Genomic DNA, 15494 nt, shown 5'->3' on the forward strand with positions numbered 1-15494 from the left:
ATTTATTTCCGTCTGCTCGCTTGTTGCAGACCTTTCCTCACTTCCTTCCTGATGAAACCACTGTCAGAGGGACAGGCGTAGGAGTGAAGCTCTATAATGGAACCCCGGATAGCAGTAAAAATTAGACAAGAGTTATTATTGTTCCTCTTCTAAAAGGAAAGTTTATTTTGTACTACTGCAGATTCTGCTAAAGCTAAATTGCAACAGTGTCTGTTGGGGGAAGCACAGATCCCAGGAGACTTTATTTTTTTGCAGCCCTATTCCTACACAAGAAATCCTATGTAGTTCTATTTGTATCCAATATATTGACCCCAAAGGTGCTGGTTCCCCTAGGTTACTCCTTCAGCCAACCCTCCTTACCTCCACCGTCAACAAGCAGATGATCTCCAGGGCATGATTTAATATGGCTTCTGCCAACTGCTCTCTCTCCTTCACCATATTAGATAAGCTCAGCAAGTTCTCTCTCTGGACAGGTAATGTATATTTCTTAGAAGCTTCATAGCACCCTAGAAAGAGGCAGAAGACAGTTATCTAGAATGTCTTTCCTCTAAAATCCACTCACAAATATTCTCTGTACCCAGCTGTAGACTTTGCCGGCTTTGGTCACATTGGTGTTTATTTACTAAAGCAGGAGTTCGCAAAAAATCAGGCTCACTTCTGCAGAGAAACCAATCAGCAAATGTAAAGACGAAATCAGGGCGGCTAAAATAGAACACGAGAGACATATAGCGGAGGAGAGTAAAAAGAACCCCAAGAAGTTCTTTAAGTATATAAACAGTAGGAAAGCGAGGCCAGAGCACATTGGCCCCATAAAAGATGATAAAGGAAAAATGGCCACAGAGGACAGAGAAAAGGCGGAAGTGTTAAATAACTTCTTTTCTTCAGTCTTCACAAAGGAATCGGGGGGCTACACGAACCCCGCTTGTAAGGCCGAACTAAATAATACACCTCAGGAAGTGCCGCCATGGCTAACAGAGGATAGACTTAGAGCTAAACTAGAGAAACTTAACATAAATAAATCCCCGGGACCGGATGGCTTGCACCCAAGGGTTCTTAATGAGCTCAGCCAGGTGATTGCCAGGCCATTATTCTTGATCTTTAAGGATAGTTTACAGACGGGTATGGTGCCAGCTGATTGGAAAAAAGCCAACGTGGTACCAATATTTAAAAAGGGGCCGAGATATATCCCGGGTAACTATAGGCCGGTCAGCCTAACATCAGTAGTCTGCAAAATTTTGGAGGGGATGATAAGGGACCACATACAAGACTTTAGTAACGAAAACGGTATTATAAGTAGTAATCAGCATGGATTCATGAAAAATCGTTCGTGCCAAACCAATCTATTAACCTTCTACGATGAAGTGAGCTGCCACTTAGATAAAGGTAAGCCAGTGGATGTGGTGTATCTGGACTTTGCAAAGGCCTTTGACACCGTTCCCCACAAACACTTACTGTACAAACTAAGGAAGGTAGGTATGGACCATAAGGTGAGTACCTGGATAGAGAACTGGCTCCAGGGGAGAGTACAGAGGGTGGTGATTAATGGGGAGTACTCGGATTGGGTGGGTGTGGAAAGTGGGGTCCCCCAGGGTTCTGTCCTGGGACCAATCCTGTTTAATTTATTCATAAATGATCTAGAGGAGGGGATATCTAGTACAATCTCAGTATTTGCAGATGATACTAAATTAGGCATGCCAATATCTTCTATGCAGGATGTGGAAATGCAATGCCAAGCCGCCGCAAGCAAAGCCAACAGAATACTGGGTTGTATAAAAAAGGGGATTCACTCCAGAAATAAAGAGATTATTCTCCCACTCTACAAGACTCTGGTTCGGCCACATCTGGAGTATGCTGTCCAGTTCTGGGCACCGGTCCTCAGGAAGGATGTGCTGGAACTGGAGAAAGTCCAGAGAAGGGCAACAAAAATAATTAGGGGAATGGAGGACATCAGCTATGAGGAAAGACTACAAGCTCTGAACCTATTCTCTCTGGAGAAGAGACGATTGAGGGGGGATATGATATCAATGTACAAATACTGTACTGGTGACCCGAGCATAAGGAACAAACTATTCAGAGAAAGGAGATACAATAAGACACGTGGCCACTCACTAAAACTTGAGGAAAGGCGGTTTAACCTTAAAGTGCGTAAGGGGTTCTTCACTGTAAGAGCGGTAAGGATGTGGAATTCTCTTCCACAAGCAGTTGTATCAGCAGGGAGCATTGATAGTTTCAAAAAACTATTGGATGGACACCTTAAAGACCACAACATACAGGGGTATACAATGTACGGTTAAAAGCAAACACACACACACACACATCATAGGTTGAACTGGATGGACTTATGTCTTTTTTCAACCTCTCTAACTATGTAACTATGTAACTATGTAGCTTCTAACTTCAGCTTGTTCAAAAGTGGAAGCTCTGCTTATCTAAGTCACCCCTCCTGTGCCACATTTGGCACCTTTCAGGGGGGAACAAGTACCTGTTTTTGAGAGGTACCCGTCCCCACTTCCCTGAGACTCCCCCACAGCAAAGTCCCTCAGAAGTTTGGCCCCCCTCCTCCTTCCTCCACCTCCGGGCCAGTTAGAAAGTGCAGTGTGCTTCACGCATGCACAGTAGGGAACCGGCTGTGAAGCCGCAAGGCTTTACTGTTGGGTTTCCCTCACCTCAAACTGCAGCGGCAGCACCCGAGAGGCAATCCGAAAATCAGCTGGGATGCATACATCGCGGGATCCCTGGACAGGTAAGGGCCCCAATTTTAAAAGTCCGCAGCTACAGTATTTGTGGCTGCTGACCTAAATTTTTTAAAGCTTTAAGATTTAGCAATAAAACCTGGAAGCTGATTGGTTTCTATGCAGAAGTGAGACTGATTCTGCACTTTTCAGCTTTAGTAAATAACCCCCCTGGTGTATTAAAGTATAACTAAAGGCAAAACTTAGTTTTCTAGTTTTGGATAAAGTGGAGAGGGCTCTGACAGTTTATATTGCGGTCTGTGCCCTCATTAGCAAGATTCGCCCTCTCCCCTTGTCCTGTTTACTATTATTATCATTGGAAGTAAAAGAAAATCCCACATTTCGAGTCGCCCCCAGGAAATTAATAAAGGGGAAATCTTCAGATGGGGCCACTACTTCTGGTAACCTGGGAGTCTCCATGGAATTATCCTAATTTGCAGGGATTTCCTCTCACTTCCTGTTTGGTTATGGGACAGGACGTGAAGGTAAATCTCCCCAAAGAGACACAGATGGAAAAAAATAAAGTGACGGTTATAACCCTCCCTTACTCTATTCAAAATGAAAGAAAATAAAATGGTTCTTTAGTTCTACTTTAAATCAGGTGTAAGTAGTCTTTTGACAACTAGTTCCATTGTGTAAAGATATCAAAACTCAAACAACAAACATGTTGCATCTTACCAGACCTTAGAGGTGGTGGCTGCATTTGTTTTCTTTTATTCAAGCTATGTACATTTTCAGCTATTACAGAAAAATACCTAATGATCATGCCAAAAACCCAGCGTCCTTGTAACTTTCTCTTCACTAAAGTGAAACCTCATTTTTCAGCTTTTCCAGCCGGCTTCTGTGAACTGCAGAACACATCGTCTCGATGTAATGGGAATAATGAGAAAGGGAGGTCTTTGTAGTCCAAACTAGGAGGGTGACAACTCTGCTCCTCCATTGATACAGTGCAGGAAGCGAGTGTTATCACTTCAAGACAAGAATTGAACTACTGGCCGGATCACCCAGAGAAATAACTGGGAAAATACCTAAATTAGGGCAACTAATGCAGCCCCCACATCTAAGAACTGGTAAAATTCAAAACATTAACTTTTTTTTTTGGGGGGGGGGGGAGGGGGATAAATAAGCTTGAAATTAAAAGAATGTGTAGGCTGGTTTTGGATTATAAAAAAATATGCTTTCAATTACAAATGAGAAATGAGTAATCCACCAAGTATTCATATTTACCTCTTCTGGAGCATTTCTGGGAATCTCTGTGTCAAAATTGCTGGCAGCTTAGAGCAGAACGATAATCACCTTGGCTCCAGCGTGTGATGTTCTGGAGTTCCCTGCCGGCTGCTGACATCTTTCAGTGACCAGCTTCCAGGTATTGAGCACCAGCCACTTTAATTGGCCGGGCAGATATGACATCACTCCTATGCATGCGCAGAAGTTCGGTTGGCTTCGGCATTGCCAAATCTCTACAGTTTGCTGTGCGTGCGCAGCTCACTGTACAGAGGTGGACAGGCAGGTAGATACGTTTAATACAGAAGAGACAAAGCATGCCTTTTCTGCATTAAAAATCCTGTCTGTTTACCCATATTTATAATTTTCATGAAGCTCCACTTTAATAACACTCAAGATGACTGTAGTGTCATACAGCGCATGCGCGAGATTAAGTGCATGGTGTTGTGTGCTTCATCTTGCGCATATGCAGCAAGACAATACCGTGAGATCTTGCAGTTGAGGTACGGGATTGAAGATAGGAGATGAAAGATAAGAAAAAGGAATTTACTCCTAGATAGAAAAGTCTACACAAAGTAGCACTTCCTATTTCCAAATCCACCCATCCATCCATCCTATGAGCTAAAAAAGGGGGATCCAGAAAGAAAGCTTTTCTCCTCTCCATAGAAATGGAGATCATCCATCCATCCATTTCCAGCATACATAGAGTGAATCCTATATACACACACATCCCGCAAACAGGCAGGTAAACAACTGCTTATTAACATAAGTTTGGCAGCTCCCGCCCTCCATCCTGATCTGCAGCTCCTCCCGCCCCCTGCCCTGCTGACAGGATGACATTGGAGATCTGGGAGAATAGACACAAGCTGATAACTGCCTCTGCCCTGCCGAAGGCAAGACTATGCAGGGGAGGCAGAGACTGAAAGGGGCACTGTGTTGTTAAAGCAGTGCTCCAGCCCCCCCACAGAAAAATGAAAAGTCAGCAGCTACACATACTGTAGCTGCTGACTTTTAATATTAGGACACATACGTGTCCAGGAATCCAGCGTTGTTGGCACCCCAGCCAATGTTTCAATCAGCTCTCAGGTGCTGCCGCTGCCATAGCCTGTAAGGGAAACCTGCAGAGAAGCCGTGGCGAGTTTTGACAGAAGTGGGAATGGGTACCTGTCAAAAACAGGTACCCGCTCCCTCCTGAAAGGTGCCCAATGTGGTACCAAAGGGGGTGGTGAAGGAGACAGATAAGTGGAACTTCCACTTTTGGGTGGAACTCTGTTTTAAGGGGGGGGGGACAGCACATAGCATTATCAATTTTGTGGAGTACCCCCTAGGCAGGGTTTAGTCACTGCATGAGTAAAAGTCTGCGGCCCGTGCCAGGTCACAGGTCCTGAAGAAGGGGTAGTCCACAGTCTCTCCCCAAGACCTTAGTAGTTTAGTCAGCCATGGTCCCCAATTTGAGTCTCTCCTATCCTCTGAGGACTCCATTGCACTTCCTGGCACACCTCCCTCCTCCTGCTTGTCCAGAGAGAAGTTCTCATCCATCATCTCTGAGCTTATGGGGAACCTCTCAGCCCTTTTGAATACCTATGAATTCAGGTTCTACAAGCAGGATTTCTCAGCCTCCTTCTCTGGAGTCTGTTTCAGATTTTACTCTCATGGCTGCTTCAGTCCCTGAGTAGGAGGAGGGATAGGACGCATTATCGGAATCTGAGAGTTCCATCCAGGAGGAAGCTCAATCTGCTAATCTCTCTCCTAAATGTAAGGAGTGTGCTTGTGCCTTGCCTTACAACCACCTGTATCAGCTCAACCAAAGGGTACCGGTATGGGCTCCCTAAACATCCTTAAGCCAGCAAAGTCACTCCCAATATACTCTGATAATTTAAAAAGGCCATCAGAATGTTGATGAGCAGGAGGGAAGAACCAGAGAAGACAAAATATAAGCATGATAAACTTTAACTTTAGAATACCAATATATTTTTGGGCAGCTGGATATAACAAACAAATGAAAGAGAAACCAGGACTCGTGTGCTTCAAGGGGATCTAAAACATCACCAAGTACAAATCCATTTATAATACTAATCAGAATTTTTTTTATAAACCTTGCATTGAATACTTGCCAGTGGAAGAATGAGGTTCTTCTTCCGGCTCCTGCTTAATGTAACATCCGATGGGGTAACTTTTTTCTGTACTTCGCTGCACTGGGGCTGCTGGCTGTTCTAAAACAAATTAAAAGAGAACTTCACATTAAAAATTGTTATTTTCAATAAACATCCTCCACCACTTTCCCAATAAATAATCAGTGGAGTGCATGGGCAACTACTGTGCAGAACAGCTCCCACTCCTCTTCCCCATAACATAGAAGGGAGGTGTACTGTAAGTAAAATCGAGGATGGGGAATAATGCTAACTTATCACTCACACAGACAAAAAGCATAGGAATTTACCCTCTCACAATATTTTAAGCAGGAGCAACAGGCATTTTTTGCACTCATCAAACAGATAGGACAAACACTTTCAAAGTTATATTTAACCAAACAAGAGCAAATATGAGAAGTACATTTTTGAGGTTTACATACACTGACCTCTCCTTCTGAAATCATAGCTGCCTGGCTTTAGTATTTTCCAAGTCACTGACTAGTAACAATTATAGAGAGAAGGCATTCTGACTTTTGCATGCTTGTTGGTTGAGTATCTCAGACAGATTGAAGCCAGACATGGACAGGCAACTAGCAGCACTTCCAGAAGGTGCTCCTCACTTACAGGTCAACATTATAGCAGGGTGACAGACTTTAAACTGGATATGAAGATTTGGCTCAAGAGGACAAATGGGGGGAATCAAAAATACAAACAAAATATACTGGAAAATACCAAAGTTTATTTTTTACCATATTTATCCCCAAAATCTGATCTTTGTATTTAAGAACACTGACAGGGCTTTGCTTTCTCATGTTAGAGCTGCCCTCCTGATGACTGGTGGGGTTATTATTATAAAGCAGCAGAAGAAATGGAGGAAGCACGGGTCCACAGAATGAATGAAGCAGAAGCAGGGAGATACTTGCACTGAGGATCCTCAGGTACATCTTCCTCTCCAGCAATGAGAATAGTGATCACCACAACAATGAAATTACCAAATCTCACTCCAAATCTGGGAGTCAGGAGTAATGCCTTGCAATGCACATATGCAGCAAAGAGACTGAAGGCACAGGAGTGTCTAGGTCATGGGTGTCCAACCTTTTGGCTTCTCTGGGCCACATTGAGTGTAGAGAAATTTTCTCGGGCCGCATATTAAATATATACTATAGTTAAGGTATATAACAAATAAAATGCCGCCGTGCCCTTCCCGCGCTGCCGCGCCCCCCACACTGATTTAACACAACTAGAGGATGATCAAATGAAATGGAATCAGTATACAGAGGTTTACTTCTTCTGAGAGACAATAAAGGAACACTCTAACCACCATGACCACTTCAGTGATTTGAAGTGGTCATGGTGGTAGGAGTCAGAAACACTGCACATGCTCCCCTCCCCCCTCTGAGGCAGCCTCTGCCTACCGTTAGTTGGAAGCCGCTGTGGCCGTGCCCCCGACCTGACTTCCTTCCTCCCCAGCAAAAAAAAAAAAAAAATTGTCAGGGGGCAGTGGGCCGCATTGCCTGAGGTTCCAGGCCTCATGTGGCCCTCGGGCCGCAGGTTGGACATGCCTGGTCTAGGTAGAAGAAGTGCACTGCTATTTTTTTAAGGAGGAAATCAAAAGTGTAAAATCTTTCACGGTGCTGATTAGGCACAATTAACATTTCTATATACAGGTAACTTGCTTGATAATAGACTGTGAAGATGCTGAATGTTTTTCGCTGAGCTTTTTTCATTTAGATATATCTGTTTTCTCACCAATGGTGCAGGCATCCTGGCTGTCTTTAGATTGCTCCCCCAGATATTCACATTTATTCTTAGAGAAATAAACAGCAACGTCCTCACATGTCACCTGAAATAAAAGGGGAGGAAAAAACATTTTATATAGGATAAGACAACATTGAAAGAAGTAGTAGAAGGAGAAAAATGATCTGCTAACTGCTAGTAATGTGGACGAGGCAAAGACCCAAAGTTGTATAGATAAATACAAGCTCTCTGTTAGAATCTGGTAGAGAAGGAAAAAAATAATATATATAGATTTAGATTATGAATGAATTTCCTACCTCACTGGACAACAGCTGGACGATTTTTTTGGCCAGTTCTGCAATCATCTCCTGAGTCTTGTCCTCCATTCCCAGGAGAGTAAAGGAGAGCTCCGGACATCCTGAAGTGGAGTCACACTCATTGCTTTTAACCTCTGTGGCACGAATGCTGAATGTACATCGGGTCCCATCGGGTCTCTTCACAACAATAAAGTCCTGCACAAACAGAGAAAGATCGTCTAAAAAAAGTATTTTCAGTTGTTAAAGTGTTTCTAAAGTCAAAATGTTATTTTTTTTTACCTTAATGCATTCCTTCGTTAAGGTAAAAAACACCCCCCTACCTGTTCTTCCCTACCCCAGCCCTAAACACTAACTTGGCTTCTGTCACCGCTCCATCGATGTCTTGGCTGCAGCACTGCTCCCTTCACTTCCTGGTCAGAACCATAGGCTCCTGCTGCTGTCAGTCAGACTCCGGTGAGGATGGAAGGGGGCATGGCTTACTGGCACTGTGTGTGTCCATGGATGTACACACCCCAGCATGGGTACCTCCATAGCGCCTAGCTTGCTAAGGAGGGAGAAGCAGAAAGCCCTAGTGGGGGACTGGCAACAAAGGAGGAAAATTACATTTTTGTGCATTATCTTTGCCCAGAACAGGTGAGTAGAAAATCCTTTTTTTTATTTTTATCCAGCAAAAATTCTATCCTTTAGTATTATTTTAGGCAGACAACTCAATAATATATTCTACCAATAGCTCTGCCAAACAGCAGGTATGTGGATGTCTACTGAGACATGACCAAGTGTTAGGTACAGCCATGGACCCGGCTGCAGACAGACAGTTTTCTATTTTATAGCCTAACTCCACATTTAATTTCCCTTTAAATAATTTGGGCCAAGCTGGTTCAAACAAACTATTTAGTGAACAGTTGCGCTTGCTATAATATTGTATTTAGCCTCAGCTAGGAACAGTATACAGTGCTGTGTTCCAGCAGTGGGACCAAAACTTTCTGTCGCACTACCAGAACAAAGAGTCAGGGTGAGCGCCCCTCAGCCATTCATAGGAAGCCATATATTCTATGCATGAATACAAAGCTTCCTCTGATTGGCTGGGGAGGGAGGATGATGTCACGATTTCTGCCTCAGCCACTCAGAGGAAGCTTTGTATTCCCTCATAGAATACATAGACAGATAAGCAAAGCTTCCACTTTTGGGCGGAATTGCGCTTTAAGCTAAATTGCAACGGTGTCTGTAGGGGGCAGCACAGATCACAGGAGACTAAATTTACTTAGCTCTCGTCCTTCCTATGTAGTTCTGTTTGTATCCAATATATTGCCCTTAAAGGGGACGTCTATTTCAGTTGCTGATTTTCATATAGGTTACTCCTTCAGCCAACCCTCCTTACCTCCACCGTCAACAAGCAGATGATCTCCAGGGCATGATTTAATATGGCTTCTGCCAACTGCTCTCTCTCCTTCACCATATTAGATAAGCTCAGTAAGTTCTCTCTCTGGACAGGTAATGTATATTTCTCAAAGCTTCATAGCACCCTAAAAAGAGGCAGAAGACAGTTATCTAGGATGTCTTTCCTCTAAAATCCACTCACAAATATTCTCTGTACCCAACGTTAGACTTTGACTGCTTTGGTCACATGGTGTACTAAACAAGGTGCAAGTCATCTCTTGAGAACTACTTCCATCATGTAAGGATATCCAAACCCAACAACAAAAATGTAATAGATTGCCGCTCACTAGTACTTAGATCAGGGCTTTACGAATTTGCTTTGAATCTAGGAGTTAGGAGCCAGTTTTTTTTAAGGCCCCTTTCAAACAGGCGAACCGTTCAGATCCACCTGTCAGTTTTTCAGGCGGATCTGAACAGTCACCCCATGCATCTCTATGGGGCATCGGATGTCAGTGGAGACATGTCCGCTGACATTCGATCCGATCCTGTCCGTCAAATGCAGACGGATGGAAACCCTATTTTCCATCCGTCTGGTGGAACGGATGGGATTCCCCCATAGAGAAGAGCGGGGACCTGACAGCGCGGAGACAGAGCTGCCATCCGCCTGCTCAGCAGGGGATTGGCAGATCGATCCCCCGCTGAGAAAAACGGAGTCCGCAGACGGAGCGGCAAGTGTGAAAGGGGCCTAACAAAGCTTACAGACTGAACATGTTCCTGAGTGCCGGTTCACATATGTGCGGCTGCGGCGATCGCATATAATATCGGAGCGCACTGCTCCTTCATTACATGCGATTGGCTGTGCGGTGCAAATTCAGCCATACACTTTGTATGGCTAAATTCGCACTGCACCCGCAGTAAAGTCGCACATGACCTTTTTTTTGAGCCGCATCAGGATCGGATCGCACAGTGGTTCACACTTGTGCCATCCGATCCTGTGCGAACTGCAAACTGGGGGTGTCGTTAACATTACATTGACACTCCCAGCGTATCGCATATGGCAGTGTGAACTGCCAAGGGTGCGTTTGCGATGCGGGAACAGGCTGCGAATTCGCAGCCTTCTCGCATCGCATCAGTGTGAAACGAGCCTGAAAGTGAACTTATCCCTGAACCCTTTCGTGGCCAGAACAGTTTTTTTTTTTTTTGCACACGTTTAAAAAAATTATTTTATGCCTGAAGATTACATAAAACCCCTCAAAACATATTTTCTAAAAACAGACACCCTAGCAGGGGTGTCCAAACTACGGTCCTCCAGCTGTTCAGGAACTACAATTCCCATGAGGCATTGTAAATCTCTGACATTCACAGACATAACTAGGCATGATGGGAATTGTAGTTCCTGAACAGATGGAGGGCCGCCTAGAGAATAAAATATTTGTAGTTCCAATTTTTTATGTCACACGATATTACCGTCTAGGAAATACAACATTTCAGTAAAAACACATTAACCACTTTACCACCGGAGGATTTTGCTGTCTTCCGTCCAGGCCACTTTTTGCGATTCGGCGCTGTGCGACTTCAACTGACAATTGCGCGGTCATGCAACACCATAGCCAAACGAAATTTACGTCCTTTTTTTCCCACAAACAGAGCTTTCTTTTGGTGGTATTTGATCACCTGTGCGATTTTTACTTTTTGCGCTATAAACAAAAAAAAAGCGTTTATTTTGAAAAAATAACAATATTTTTAACATGAAATTCCCCCCAAAAAAGATGTAAAAACCAATTTTTTTGAAAATTTTTGGCCAATTTGTTTTCTGCTACCTATGTTTGGTAAAAAAAAAAAATCGCAATAAGCGTATTTTGATTGGTTTGCGCAAAAGTTATTGCGTTTACTAACTATGGGAAAGATTTTTGTCATTTTTGGTGTTTTTTTTTTTAACGCGTAATGGCGGCGATCTGCGATTTTTTTTGCGGGACTGCGACATTGCGGCGGACAGATCGGACCCTTGACTGACATTTTTGACACTTTTGGGGGTACCAGTGACATTACTGCAGTAATCAGTGCTATATATATGCACTGTTACTGTAAAAATGACACTGGCAGGGAAGGGGTTAATTTTATTGGAGAGGTAGGGGTTAATGTATGCCTGGTGCTTACTAACGTGTGGGGGGGGGGAGGTGACTGAGTGAGTCATGGACAGATCGGATGTCCAGCTATGCTGAACAGTCCAATCTGTCACTCCCTGTCACTATGGAGATCCGCCCGCTGTGTTTACACACAGCGGGCGGATCTCCAGACTCGATCCCCGACGATCGGGTAAGAGCAGCGGCGATCGCCGCTGCTCCTCCCCTGGCCCGACTCCCGCTGTGAATGAAAACAGCGGGAGCGAGCCTCCGGCCGCAGTAATATTACTGTGAGCAGTCGTAAAGTGGTTAAAGCTTATTGTAGAGGGGGGGGGGGGGGGGGGGGGGAGAAACCAAAATGCAATAAATTACCCATTTTTTTGTAAAATATATAAGCCAAGGTTGCATTGAGAAAATAGATACCAAACATGTCAAACCTTAAATTTGCATGCATCCGTGAAATGGCGATAAACTTCAGTACCTTGTATTTTCCACATGCGACACTTTAAAAGCCACCTAACTGTCATCAGTTTAGTGTTATGAAGGATGTATGGTGCTTGAATTATTGTTCTCATTCTGGAGTGCATGGCGATTTGCAACATGTGTATCACAATCAATGTTTTCAGGCGTAGGCGCCCCAACACGTTGGGGGGGGCCTCATTTTTTTTTTGGGGGGGGGGGATTTTATGTGCTTGGGTGTAACTTTACAATTAAAAAAAATATATATTGTTTTTTACTTTACTTTTTTCTTTCATCACATAGGGGCAAATGTAATGATTTTTTGGGTGACAGGTTTCTCTTTAATGAGAAATGCATGTCTCCCCTGTATGTAATGCAAAGCACATCGCACTGCATTACGTTCTTTCCCAGCCTTCATGGCTGGGGAAACTGTCAACGGGGACAGCAACAAGAAGGGAAGGGGAGCGGATGTGTGTCCACTCTCCTCGGCAGCGCCCACTACATCGGTCCCGGGCCCGCAGATGGGCAAGTGGAGCCCAACATACATAGCAGGGAGGTGCATGCGGGGTGTGTGGAAGCAGCCCAGGCGCCATGGTGCCTGGGATTTATCGAGCCCTGCCTTAGATGTGGTGGCTGCAATTATTTTGTTTTATTCAAGCCAAGTACATTTTTGCCAGCTTTTCCAGCCTTCTTCTGTGAATGTCAGAACACATCCTCCCTATGTAGTGGGAATGATGAGAAGGCGAGGCGTTAAGAGTTCAAACCAGGAGGGTGAAAACTCTGTTCCTCCATAAATGCAGACAGGAAGCGAGTGTTGTCACTCCAAGAAAGGAATTGTGTTTCTGGCTGGATCACCAGGCGAAAACAATGGGGGAAATATATATATCTAAGAACTGGTAAAATTCAATATCTGAACTATTTTATGATATATATATGATGTGAATGTACAATGTATATGTTAAGAGCTGCATAAATTGACAGCGCTATATAATTTCCAGAAATAAATAAAAATAATACATGCTTATTGGTATTTTTTTTTTTTTTTTTAACAAAAACATGTAGCAGAATACATATTGGCCAATATATTTGTGATTTTTTTTTTTTTTTTTTTTTTTAATGGATATCTTTTAGAGTAGAAAGTAAAAAAAAAAATATTGTTTTTTTATTCCCAAAATTGTTGGCTTTTTTGTTTACAGGGCAAAAAATAAAAAAATGCAGAGGTGATCAAATACCACCAAAAGAAAGCTATTTATGGGGAAAAAAGAAAGGACATAGATTTTGTTTGGGTACAGTGTCGCAGGACCGCAAAATTGTCACTAAAGAATGGCCCAGTCAAAAAGGGGGGGTAAATCTTCCAGAGGTCAAGTGGTTAACAGCACTCAAGATGGCTGTAGTGTTGTACAGCGCATGCGCGAGATGAAAGGGCATGGTGTTGTGTGCTTCGTCATGCGCATGCGCAGTATGACAATACCGTGAGCTCTTACGGTTTAGGTACAGGAGGTTTCCATGATAGCAATGCTGACTTTACCTTCCCATGGGATACCAGTGTGGCCGGGGCTACATCGTCACTGCCTTCAGGGAAAGCTGGAAGTAGACTGGGGAAAAAAAAAAGGGGTGAATTAAAAAAAAAAAAAAAAGTTAAGTGTTTTGTTTTAGGAAAAAGGTCTGCTTTAACCTTGAATACAAAAACCTTGTGCAGCTTTGAGCCCCACTTTAACCCTTTGATGGACATGTGTCTCCAACATCCCTGGGTACCTAAGAGAGAGGCAGCCACTAAACCAGGGATCACAATCAAAGGGTTACACTTCCATACAGACACTTCTAGCCCTAGATTGATATTTTATATATATATATATATATATATATATATATATATATACATACACATATATACACACACACACATATACACACTCTGTTTTTTTTTTTTATTTAATATTATTTATATTTTACATCAGCATACACTATGAGTACTTACTGCACAGAATGCAGGTTATTGCTGGCAGAGCTACCATCAGATCCTGTGTAATATATACTGTGCATCTAAAGTAATTGTCTATAGACACATATAATTCATCTGAAGACCTTTAACATATAAAATGTGCAGATATGTACGGCCCCGGGGCGCAGCCCCCCCCCCCCCCCCCCCCAAACACAGCGCATATTATTATTTGTAGATGTGCTGATTCCCATAGAGCTGCATTTAGAGTACAAAACTCCACGCTAATGCAGGGCTGCTGATACCGATGTGTATAAATTCTCACTCCACTGACAGTACAATCATTCTTATCAGTCCCTTCCCAATCCAATCTCCATCTCCTCTCCAGACCCCCCCCCCCCAGGGGTGATCAGTGGGGATGGGGGGGGGGAGGGTGATCCCCCCCAGTATGTCTTTGTACTGGGAGAGGAGATCCATACAAACACCTCCAGACTGTGTCCTGGATGGGACCCCCCAGTGTAGAGGATCAGGGAAGGACATAGCGCCTCCTATGGGCAGTGACAGGAGCTGCATAATAGGTGATGGGTATAGAAAAGTCAGTAGGGGAGGGGTGCAGGGTGGGGTAGGAGAGGGGTGCAGGGTGGTGGGGGAGGGGTGTCTGTGTCCCCCACTGCTAGGAGATGGAAGAGGGGAAAAGTCTACAGAAAGTAACATTTCCTATTCCATCCTATGAGCTGAGAAATGGATCCCCTCCCCCAGCACACATGGATGGATCCTATATACACACACACACCAAACACACAACTTTTACCCCAACAAAGCTCTTACCTGCTTCTACCATGTGAGTGGGCGGGGCTGCTGACTCTCAGCTCTCATTGGCTCACCTCTACAGCTCCCCAAAGGCATTGTGGGACTTGTAGTGCTTCCAGAAATCTCCTACTGGCTACAAGTCCAGACAGCTCAATGCCGAGTCCCAGCTCTGATTGGATGTTTGTCCCCGAACGGATTGCAGGGCATGCTGGGATAGCTTGGCTTTGCAGGGAGGAGATCCGGGGACTACAACTCCCATCAGCCCCAGAGGCTAGGGGGCGGGGTCCCTGGTGTGTGCAGCAGCCAATGAGCATGGAGGAGAGGATCAGAGTGGGGGATGGGGGTGAGAGATGTGTGCAGGGTTACATTGGAGATAGAAAGAGAAGCTGTCATCATTGTTACATGAAATGTCCTCATTGCTGGGAATAGAAATCATTGTGGTGATGATTATCCCATTTCTTCTCTATGGTGATTGGCCAGTGAGATCTCCATCTATTTATAGTACACCTCTTATTGCAATTTATACATATATACAGTATAATTGTTTGCAGCTCAGGATTATTGGGTAGTCAGTATAGAGAATGATGATAATGTGATGTCACATTGGATCAGATCTATTTTACTCTGGTTTGGTAAAGAGTGAG

The 15494-nt window shown here is 43.9% G+C and overlaps 1 pseudogene across 1 annotated transcript in view; it reads right to left on the minus strand.

Annotated features, from left to right (window-relative positions):
- The window catches only part of LOC309560288, a 34024-nt pseudogene extending 18982 nt beyond the window's left edge, over positions 1 to 15042 (minus strand). Inside the window, exons 1-4 of the transcript XR_014226203.1 lie at positions 14869 to 15042; positions 9521 to 9665; positions 8143 to 8337; positions 7838 to 7931 (exon numbers count right to left, since the gene is read on the minus strand). The product of XR_014226203.1 is annotated as an uncharacterized misc_RNA (transcript). The remainder of the gene's footprint in view (positions 1 to 7837; positions 7932 to 8142; positions 8338 to 9520; positions 9666 to 14868) is intronic.
- Positions 15043 to 15494: the final 452 nt, after the last annotated feature.

This window comes from Pelophylax lessonae, assembly GCF_965119305.1.
Source record: "Pelophylax lessonae genome assembly, chromosome: 7".
Lineage (NCBI taxonomy): Eukaryota > Metazoa > Chordata > Amphibia > Anura > Ranidae > Pelophylax > Pelophylax lessonae.